General features: G+C 42.8%; 1 long non-coding RNA gene across 1 annotated transcript; it reads left to right on the forward strand.

Moving 5' to 3' along the window:
* Positions 1-1,001: 1,001 nt before the first annotated feature.
* LOC140613497 (uncharacterized) lies at positions 1,002-6,573 on the forward strand. Its single transcript, XR_012014501.1, has 3 exons — positions 1,002-1,204; positions 3,189-3,372; positions 6,383-6,573. It is a non-coding gene; the product is annotated as an uncharacterized lncRNA (long non-coding RNA).
* Positions 6,574-11,451: the final 4,878 nt, after the last annotated feature.

An 11,451-nucleotide genomic window follows, 5' to 3' on the forward strand; every position in this document is an offset into this window, starting at 1 on the left:
AGCTCAGTTTGGTTACTGTCCTTTTCCTTCAGAGAATAGACTCATGTGGTTTTTAAACAGTTAACTATGACTTGAGTAATGCTATATACTAAAATTTTTAAGTGTTTTTCCAAAAAAGATACTATAGTGCTGTCTTCCTTTTGTTGCCAAACACTGACTGTCTTCTCTACAGTGTACCCTTATTCACAACTTTCTCCCCAGAGCGGTGAAAAGAAGACCCGTCAGGACTTGAATTAGCTGCCAGAAATCCCCAGTTGTAGTCAAGTCCTACTAACCAGCTAGTAAATCCTTTAAAATATCACTTTCAAGTCTCATGGAGCCATTGTTTAATTTGATCCTCCCAATAGCCTTAAGAGCCAGGATGACTACAACTGCCATTTAAGGGATGAAGAAATGTCAGCTGCAAGAGATTATGTATGTGGGGAAAGGCTTAAAACTCTGGGATTTGTAATGTCACTGGGGTGAGCAAGAATCATTGTCTACCTTAGGGGGCAGAGGTCTGTGATCACCCTGTAGTAGCCTAGTGTCCCTTTTTCTTTGCTCCCCAAGGTACTTTAATCACTACTATATATTTCCGTTCTTTCATATCAAGCTCCACCTTTACAATTTTAGATGGTCCAATCCTATTTTTTCTTTCTTTTTGCCATCCTTACCTTTGTTATGTAGGCCTATGTATGGGTGCTAGATATGGGGCAAGGACTGATTTTTAAAGCCAAGAACCCAGATGGAAGCTTTCAAATGTTAATTGACCCACGGATATGAACCTTCAGGAATCACCAAATGAGAACATCAAGAGAAACACTTTCGGAACAGGAACAGAGACTGAATTTGCCAAGGTCTTGTTAGAACTGTGTTAGGAGACGAGGGCCGTTATGGGGATCAGACAGACGGAACTGCAAAGAAATGTCTCAATACACAAAGAAGGTCTGACCTATCGTTTACATTCGGAATGCCAACAAGTACCAGGAATTTTGCCTAAGATTCTGGAAGTCATAGTTGGCCTCTAAGCGTTCCACACTGTCTCCAAAAGCCCAAGAAGGTCAGGTCACGGGGGAAGGGGACTGGCGTCAAAGCTCAGCCACAGAGAGCGATGCAGGCACAGCTGGTACTTGACTCGGCCCTTCAGACTCCAGCCTTCTTTCCGTGCCATCATTCTGTGTCTTAGCCCCTCTCCATCTCTGTTTCCACGTCTGCTGCATGACAGGTTGCAATAGATGCTAAGATCGCTACCGCTTCAAATTCTGTGATTTATTTTCCTTCTAGAAGCTTCTCAGCCTAGCACAGACCCTTCCCTTTTCACTGCAAACAGGAACATTCCTTTCTCCCACCACACTCTCACTCCCTTCCAACCCACGACAAAGGATTAAAAGCAAACCGAATTTTCCTACTCAGGGCTTAATGACAGCCTGAAACTTGAAAGTCTCAGTGAGAAATCCCATATACTGGTTTTATCGTGGACAAAAGATCATTACATCTGTTTACCTGGGGCCGGATGAACCTCTCATTAAAGTTTAATTACCAAGGAGTCAGACAACTACTTCTATATGTTGAATGCCTGAGCTAATGTGGTATTTCTTTTGCCGCCATTCAAATTCAATATATTTTCCACCCTTCTCTTTCCCTTTCCAATGCCACTGGTGACTCATCACACACTGTTTGAAAAATCCATGTATTTCCCAAGCAAGGCCAGGTAGCTGGCTGGAGACTCCTGGTCACCAGTGGGTCAAGCACGTGTTGCTTCAGAGAATCACTAATGGCATCAGGAAAAAGAGAAAAGAATACGTAATAACTTGGCCATTGATTTCGTTTAAAAGAAAAGACAAGTCAAAAAAAAAAAAAGTCAAACCAGGGTAACTGGGCACTTCATGAGAGACACAGAGAGAGAGGCAGAGACCCAGGCAGAGGGAGAAGCAGGCTCCGTGCAGGGAGTCTGATGTGGGACTTGATCCCCAGGATCAAGGACCCCAGGATCACGCCCTGAGCTAAAGGCAGGCGCTCAACCATTGAGCCCTCCAGGTGTCCCAGGGAGAGTTTATATGGACCTATAGGAAAGGCACTTCTACTGTATCCAGGACAGGTGACAGTTTTGAGGGAGAGGTGAGGGCAAAGCCATTATTCCTGACCCACGGTCTTGCTGGTCTGCACCCTGCCACGGGCTCAGACCAGCGGGGAGACTCTAACATAACCCAACCCGAACCCTCTTCCCATTTGGTTGCTTGCAAGTCTCATTTGGTTGCTTTACTCCTCCTATAAAGCGAACGTCCTGTAAGCGCTGCTGCGACACTATAGGGGATCCCAATGCCTTCATTCCCCTGTTCTCCACAACGCTTATGTCTGGGTCCCTTTGCCATTCTGGGGCCCTCAGCTCCCACCACAGAAGTTTCCAACCCACTCACATCAGTCACAATTTGCAATTGCTGATTTGAGTTTATAGTCAGAATCCTACCCTCCTCGATTCCAAAATACAGTCTGGAAAAAAAATCCTAATTAATAAAACTGAATGGCCAAGAAATATGTTCTGGTAATTAATGACATTCTTGAGATAAGTATCAATAGGAACAAAACTGCCTCATGGTTCCTTTCTAAGATGCTCATTAATTTGGAGCAGAAGCAGGGGCCCCGGGGGATGTAAAAATACCCACAGAAGCTGGCAAGAGGAATGCCTGCCCAGGAGCAGGCACACGGCCACGGAGATGCACCTCTTGGTTCTCCCTTCGAGTGAGAACCTGCTGTGGGGAGGGCAGTTGGCTGTCGGACAGTCCCAGCTGCAAGCCTTTGGAATCCACCACAGCATCTGGGCCAAGGCCACATCTCCTCGGGGTTCTAGAACCTGGCAATTTCTGCCCAGTATGGGACTCCTCTAACAATTAATCACTTCATAGATGAGACTTTCTCAGACTTGCACTGAAGTCTGAGGCTCTTCACCCACAATCCCCCTTCTTTTCCCCTCACCGTGCGCAGGTGTCAGATCCACATCATGGTCCGGGACTCACTCTGCCTACTGTTAGTCCCTCTCCTCCTTTATCTTTTGTGGGCCACCAAAAAATTCCTTTGCATTTTTAATTTTATTCCTGCATCTGCCTCTTGTAGGCCCCAAACTGACATACAAGGAAACGGTGAACCTCACCAGTGAGGAGGGAGCCAGAAAGACTGCAAGAGGACTGACTCGTTTACCATTTTACCCTCAGTGTCCAGTAGAATGAACAGGACATCCATGGGCCACAGTCTGCAGAGGAGAATAATGAACAGAGGACATGCTGGCATTCCCGGAGACATGGGTCCCCATCTGGTCCCAGTGAACAAGCCACCCAGGTCACCACCTCGTATGTGTAGGGACGCTGAGGCCTCTCCAGATCCACCAGTTACTTCAAGGTGTGAAAAATTGTTAGATATTTTCCCATGATACCCAGGGGCCATAGGAAAGCTACTGTAAGTTTCAGCCTCTCTCTGTGTAGACGCACTGTGTCACTGCTCATTGTCTTCTATTTACCCCGGATATCTGAGCATGGAACTTTCTATAAGATTTGCTCCCACTCTAGGCTTTATATACTTTAAAAAAACAATCAATAAAATAAAAATTCATGTGTTATTCCCATCTGCTTTCAAATTCCCAAATCTATCCAATATTCAGGTAGGGACTTCTTGTTATTATTTTAGGTTTCAGCTCAAACAGGTCCTTCTAGAGAAAGGTCTCCCACGGATGTCTAACCTTCTGTCGTACCCCTCCACCCATTGCCCTCTTTTGTCTCTTCCTCTTTTGTCTCGGCACCACCTGAAATTTTGTTAATTGTGTGTTTATTTACTCTTTTTTTTTTCTTGATGACCACAGCTTTGTAGTACAACCTGAAATCTGGCGTGTTTATTTACTCTTTATTTCTTGCTCTAGAAAGCACACGTCAGAAGAGCCAAGACGTTGACTGTCTTATTCTCTCCTATGCCCTTAAATCTTAAAATATGCCAGGCATACATTTAAATGAGTGACAAGAAAGTCAAAAACTGAATAATTAGACATTTTACCATCTCATTTGGGAAATCTGAGACCCAGCTCAGAGAGCTATACATTTCTCTGAGCAGCCTTCTTGTCCTTCATTCACTATTACATTTGGTTAAGAAAAAAGTCCATGTGTAAACAACCACACCACTTTCACCCCAGAGGAAACTGCTTTTGGTGATAATCTGAATCAGTAGTCTAAAAACTTCTTGGTCACTTATCTTTATTAGTAATCAATTTTTAAACAATCCCATTATGTTTCATTATTTATAAGTTAAATGTGTATAACCTCAGTGCTAATGTATTATGTGCATTTTAAAACATAAAAATCGAAATGTAAACAGAAACTATTTTCTTTCTCGCCCACCCCTACCCCACCAAGTTTGGGTCATCTTGTGTGCCTCCTACAATATGTATGGCGTATTTTGAAGATCACTAAGCAAAGCAATTTTTATCTGGAGACAAGAGGTTTTGAGGGGTTAGAAGTGAGAGAGGGGCTAAGGACAAGGAGGGAACACAGGAACATTCTTTGGGACGTTGGAACTGTTTTATATCCCGTTTTATGGCAGCAGTAACAAGAATCTACTCAAGTGTTAAACCCCATCAATCTGTATATACCAAAACAATGGATATATTGGATATAAATTCTTTATAAAGGCTTAAGAAAACAAACAACAAAAAGGGTCTAGTATGAAGTTAGACATTAAGCATTTATTTTTTCTGACAAGTGAAAAATCCTGGAAAAACCCACATGTCCATCCTTGCTCTGTATTTCCCTTCAGAGATCAGCATTACATGAAAGTGAAAGAAATAATATATCTGTATAGACACGTCATTGATCCTTGAGCCCTACAGCCAACCGTGGCACATGGCTACAACATGGCCCACTCCATCCACATGCTCCTTTGAAGCCCCTCATCAAGAGGTGGGGTTCCTCTGCCCTTGAATCTGGCCTAACCTTAATGACTCACTTATAACTGATAACATATATGAACCTATAGGCTAAGTCAGAAAAGGCCATACAGCCTTTGCCCACGTCTCTTAGGGCATTTTCTCTCAAAATCTAGCCTTTTTAGTGAGGAAGGCCCGGGACACACAGACTGGCTTTCTATCGAGTTTATAGTCCCAAATGAGGCCAACCTTGAGTCATCCCATCCTGTAATGGTTACTTTTGTTTGTCAACCTGACTAGGTCACAAGGTGCCCAGATATCCAATTAAACATTATTTCTGGGTATTTCCAGAATAAATTAGCATTTGAACTTGTGTACTGAGTAAAGCAAGTGGTCCTCCCCAATGTGGGTGGGTGGCTGTCATCCAACCCACTGAAAAACTGAACAGAACAGAAAGGTAGAGGATGGTTGAAATCACTCTCTGCCTGTTTGAGCTGAGACACCGATCACCTCCTACCTTTAGCATTCCTGGTTTTCAAGCTTTCAGATACTCAGACCAGGATCTATACCACGGGGTCCCAGCTCTCAGACCTTCAAACTGCACCACTGGCTTTCCTGGGTCTCCATCTTGCAGATGACAGATTATGGGACTTCACAGTTTCCATAATCACATGAGCCAATCTAATTTCATTCAGTAGATAGACAGACAGGGGTACCTGGGTGGCTCATTTGGTTGAGCATCGGCCTTCAGCTCAGGTAGTGATATCAGGGTCCTGGGATCAAGCCCTATGTAGTCAGGCAACCTGCTCAGTGGGGGGTCTGCTTCTCCCTCTTCCTCTGCCCCTTCCTCCTGCTTGTGTACTCTCTCTCTCTCAAATGAATAAATAAAATCTTTTCTTAAAAAAAATAGATACAAAGATAAAATATCTTTCTATCTACCTACCTACTGACCTACCTTCCATATTGGTTTTGTCTTTTTTGCACACCTTAACCAATGTACACCCCAAGCAGGAAGTCCTAAGAGTTCCGGCCTCCAGGTATTTAGTAACCCCCAGATATGTGAGTCTTCCCAGTTAAGGCCCCAAGTACTGTGGAACCAAAGCAAGCCAGATCCATTATATCTGTGAATTCCTGACCCAAAGATCCCATAAGCATTATAAAACGGTTATTATAGTATGCTACTAAATTTTGGGATGGTTTGATAGATAGTACCTGTGTCCAGTCCATTAACAATTCTGCCCTTTTTCTTTAGCAATAAAATACTGATTTTGTTTGGAGAGCTCTGTTAAAAATACTAACTCTCCCAGCTTTCTTTATACCAAAGTATGGCCAAGTAAGTACAATTACGGCCAATGAGAAGATAAGATGAAATTGCTAGTTAGAGTTTCTAAAAATAAAAATAATAAAATACTTTTAGTAGATAGATGAGATGGCTGGTGTCTTTGGCATTTTACTTTTTTCTTTTTTATCTTTTTAACTTTCCTCATTCTCCCTGCCTAGCATGCAGTTTTGATACCTGGAAGAAGGAAGAACAGGAACCACCTTGCCACCAGGAGGGTGAAAACCACAGTCTAGAAATGATGGTACAAAATGATATCCTGATTCCATGATGATTTTGTAGAGCCATTACACCAGACTGAACTTCCCACCTAAAACCTCTTGTTATATATAAGAAATAAACTCCTCCATGAGAAAGCAACCTTTAATTAGTGTTTTTTTGTTATATGCAGGCAAATACACTAGGTACCAAAAAAACAATGATATAGGAAGTAACAGAACCTAAAATTATGCTTTGTTAAATGTGGCTGAGAAGGACTGGCTTCAAGGGGGGCTCAGCAGGGCCCAATACTTGGCATAACATTCTACTATCCTTATCTTGACATTTTTAATAAACTGATATTTGAACTTACATTTTGTAAGTGAAGTCTGATGGGACAATGGAGCACACATATAAGCAGAGGAGATACACAGTACGTGGATCTGTTGTTTTTTGCCACCTATTTGCATAGAATGCTCACAACGCCCCAGGAGCAGAGGACTCCACAGAGCCACAATGCATGGAAGTTCAAGGAGACATACAAGATGCTGCAGATAAAGGTGTTACAGCTAAGACTGCACAAGCAGGTTGAGAGGGAGGCACTCACAGCCCAAAGGCTGCTCTTTATATTTAAATCAGAATTTAAACACAGAAACGTGGCATTTGCATTCTGAGAAAAATGAATGACCAAGGAACCTTCTCATATCTTCCTCACACATGTTACTTCTCTCTAACAGCTAATCAGTTATTCTCAAAGTGATGACATAGAATGTTATGGATTAAACTGAGCCAACACCACTCATCCAATTTATATGCTGAAGCCCTAACCTTCAATGTGACTGTATACAGAATTAGGGTTTTTAGGAGGTAATTACAGTTAAATGAGGACATAAAGGTAGAGCCCTAATCTGATAGAACTGTGGCTTTATAAAAAAGAGAGAGAGAAAGAGAGAGACCTCTCTCTCTCTGCCATGTGAGGATACAGCGGGAAGGCAACCATCTAAAAGCCAAAGAAAGAGCCTTCGCCCAAAACCCAACCATTTCAGATTTCCCAGCCTCCAAATGGGAGCAAATAAATGTCTGCCAAGCCACCAATCTATGGTATTTTGTTATGGCATCCCAAGCCGACTAATATATAGAATGAAAAGGAAATATAGGGCAAGCCATAGCTCCTTTTCCTTTTAGTCCTTCCATCATTATCAGTGAGGAGAAGGAACAGAGCATTGGTATAATTTGGATGTACTGAGAAGTGCAAGTAAAACAGCTGAGTTACTACTGCTCTGCATTTCCAATGCTGTGGTAAGAAGAAAATATATGTGTACGTGAACAGGCAATGAAATAGAAATGTGCAATTTCAGTAATTCTAGGTAACAAATTAAATGCTCTTCTACTTGCATTTAAAACTGCCGTTGCATAAGACAAAAACTGTGGGAGAAAAGAAAAGCCTTTGTGGTTTAGTAGTTTGACAGCACCTTTTCCCAGCCAAGGAGACGCTTAACACATCTTTGGGAAGTAAGGACCCAGATTTCACTGAATAAGCAAGCTGATGATCCGTTTCCATGCAATGGCAAACCAGTGGTTTAGACGTCTGACGGCTACACCTCAGGATGCATACCAGTTGTCATCCAAGTCATAAGTTCTATGGGAAATGCTACGAAAAAGTCAGAATGTGGGATATTGGTTCAGTTTTCCTCGAATGTGGAGAGCTGGACAGGGAGGAGGTGCTGCTGCTTTATTTGAGAGAGAGAATCCCAGTGCCGAATGAAGGAAAGGAGAAGCAAGAGGGAAGCTCAGGAAGCAGGACAAGGTGCTCGATCACCATGGTGACGACTGCTGTGTGCGAAGCCACAGACCTACAGCTGGTATCCAGGCTGCTATATGTCTCAGCAATGGGCACTACCCCAGTCCACTGGAAAGGGAAGGAGAAGGAACGTGTGTGCCTGTATCTCCGCTGCCTCCTGTTTCTCAGTGGACAAAACTCATCCCTTGTAAAGCTAATTCCCCCATATTTCCAGGATATATCATATGACCCTGTCAGCTGCCACCCAAGAAATCATGTCCCGCATTTCAAGTCAATACACGAGTGTTAGGAGGAGCCAGAGACTCTTGGCATGTGGCTGGTTGGTCCTGGAAGTTGCTGGGGTTGAGCTGGCATCTGAGAATGTGGGAGGGGGGAACAGGCCATCAACACCCAAGATGCGGCCAACAAAATGAATGTGTGTCACATTCCGCAACATTCTGAAAGACAGATACAATGAGTCTCAAGGTCATAAAACCACAGAGAAAGAAGAAAGGAAATACCAACTTGTTCAGGAAAAGACTCTCTGGCAGCTGATCTTAATTTAAATTAGGTGGGGACTCCACAAAATCTTGCAGTTGAAATATCCAGGCTCTTCAATAACCCCAAAATTGATTTTAAAAACGGGGGGGGGGGCAGCCACCAAGCTGCAGGCCTTCTGCAGGCACCTTTCCTTAGTTCTCTGCAAGGGAGAGAAGGCTAACCTGCTGGCAGTGAGATTCAGAGGTTGTCCTGCTACGAAAGCCTACTGTTAGGAATTGCCTCAGATGGAAGCCATTAAGCTAAGAGGAAGGATGGCAGCCAGGACACAAAGAGCAACAGGCAAAGGGAAAATAATCTCAGGCTTAAAAACACCTAAACAAGGTGTGTGCTCTTGTTACTCTCACAGGTAATGAATCAGCTGGATGCCAGCTAGGAATTTAGAGGGAAATCATGCAAAAAACAAAACAAAACAAAAAAACAAAAACAAAAACGAAAATTAAAAACAAAAACAAAACAAACCTCCATTCTTGGACACCAGTGGTCCATGGCTAAATGATTCCCGGGTCCTTGGCTTCAACAAGAAATGGACTGTGGAAGCACACATGACGTCCTTCCCAGCACCCTCCTCAAATCTGGCTTGGGAGGTAAATAAAAGACAAGGACTATAATCCCTTGGATAATGCCAAGGGTTGCCAACTGGCCGCCAAGGCACTTAGAACCACTACGTGCACCAGGGCCAGAAGGCATCACTCTTACCACCCAGAGGATCTGATGACTGCTCTAGAATGATGTGTCTCCAATTCTCTTTTCTGAGTTGTAGTTTTATTCTTGCCATCCTCTTCCTTTCCCACAATGGCATACAGGCATGCGTAGGAGCCAAACAAAAATTGTCATTGAATTTATTCATTGTGGGAACTCAAAGACCTGGCAAATACTTTGGGTCCGTGAGTTGAATGTTATAATTAAATGAGACTTCAGGGGTGTTGATTGATATCTGAAAGGAAGGGGGTCTGTGTGGATGTCGTTTAACTAAGGGTAGACTATGGCAAACGCCAATTGTTACCCACACACTCTTTGCTTCCCGTTCTTCCTTAACTAGAGAACCCTATTTAGGATGGAGTAGCAACGGCCATGACCTATTGAGGTGACCTGTGCCACTCTCCTGGCCCCTGGGATACTACATTTTTAAAAGGAAGACAGAGTCATTTGAATTGTTTCTGTTGCTTTTGCTTTTTGTGTTCCTTTTTCCCTATCCCCTCTTTCTTGTCTGGAATGTCAATGTGATGCATAGAAGTCAAAGAGCGATCTTGTAACCTTGAGAATCAAAACCACACCACGGACAAAGCAGAGTAAAGAGAAAAAAAACGGTCTGTATCCTTGACAACTTCATGGAATTACTGAATTTTTTAAATTTTACTTTATTTGAATTCAATTAACTAACACGTAATGTATTACTAGTTTCAGAGGTAGAGGTCAGTGATTCTTCAGCCTTATAGAACACCCAGTGCTCATGGCATTACATGCCCTCCTCAATGCCCATCACCCACCCCCGTCAACCAGTGACCACATCACCCACCCCCTCTACCTCCAGCAACCCTCAGTGTGTTTCCTATCGTTAAGAGACTCTTGGGGCACCTGGGTGGCTCAGTTGGTTAAGCATCTGCCTTCAGCTCAGGTAATGACCCTGGGGTCCTGGGATGGAGCCCCCCCCATTGGGCTCCCTGTTCAGCATAGAGTCTGCATCTCCCTCTTCTCCCTGCTTGTGCTCTCTCTCACTATCTCTGTCTCTTTCTCAAATAAATAAATAAAATCTTTTTATAAAAAGAGTATCTTAGACAAAGAGAGGTTTGTCTCCCTCTCTGATTTCGTCTTATTTTTTCCTCTCTTCCCCCCACCCCGCCATGATCCCATTTTGTTTCTTAAATTCCACATAGGAAAGACATCATATGATACTTGTCTTTCTCTGATTGACTTATTTCGCTTAACATAATACCCTCTAGTTCCATCCATATCATTGCACATGGCAAGATTTTTTTTTTGATGGCTGAGTAGTGGAATTATTGAATTGATTAAGGTATTTTTGATAAGAAGGGGTTATTATAAACCCCTATGTGATTAAACTACCATTGTTTAAGGTTGTAATGACATATAGTCAAAAGCAAATCCTAATTAGTGCAAACCCCAAAATGGAAAGGCATAACGAACAAGCTTTTAACCAACAGCTAAAAGCAACCATTCTGTGCTGAGGTGTAGTAAAGCTAGAAATAGGGGCTTAAGAATTTCTCACCAATGCTTCAGAATAATCAGAAGCCTCCAAACTGGTAATTAGATGGGTTTTCTCCCCTTGCCAAGTTGACACTTTGTGCCCTTCAGTGGCATTATGTCCACATTTTTATGCAGGAGCCCCCTGACGGCCAAAAGCACCTTGCAACATTAATACGGCACATTTCATACAAACCTATTATCCCTGTTGCATGTGGGGTTTGGCTAAAAAACAACAACAACAACATAAACTATGAGAGAGATTAATATTTGAGTATTGCCAACATCCTTTATTAACTATGTAATCTCAACAACTCCTAACTTCCTAATTTCCTAACCCCTAACTTCCTCATCAAAAAGTTGGCTTTCTTGGTCTCTCTTTTATTAATTTAACCAAACTTCATTAATCACTTCTCTGTGCCAGGCACTAGGTACACAAAGAAAAAGCAGGTACAGAGCCTGCCTTGAGGAGTTGGCCCAGTTACTAAC

The sequence above is a fragment of the Canis lupus genome, chromosome 21 (assembly GCF_048164855.1).
Source record: "Canis lupus baileyi chromosome 21, mCanLup2.hap1, whole genome shotgun sequence".
In the NCBI taxonomy this organism is placed as follows: domain Eukaryota; kingdom Metazoa; phylum Chordata; class Mammalia; order Carnivora; family Canidae; genus Canis; species Canis lupus.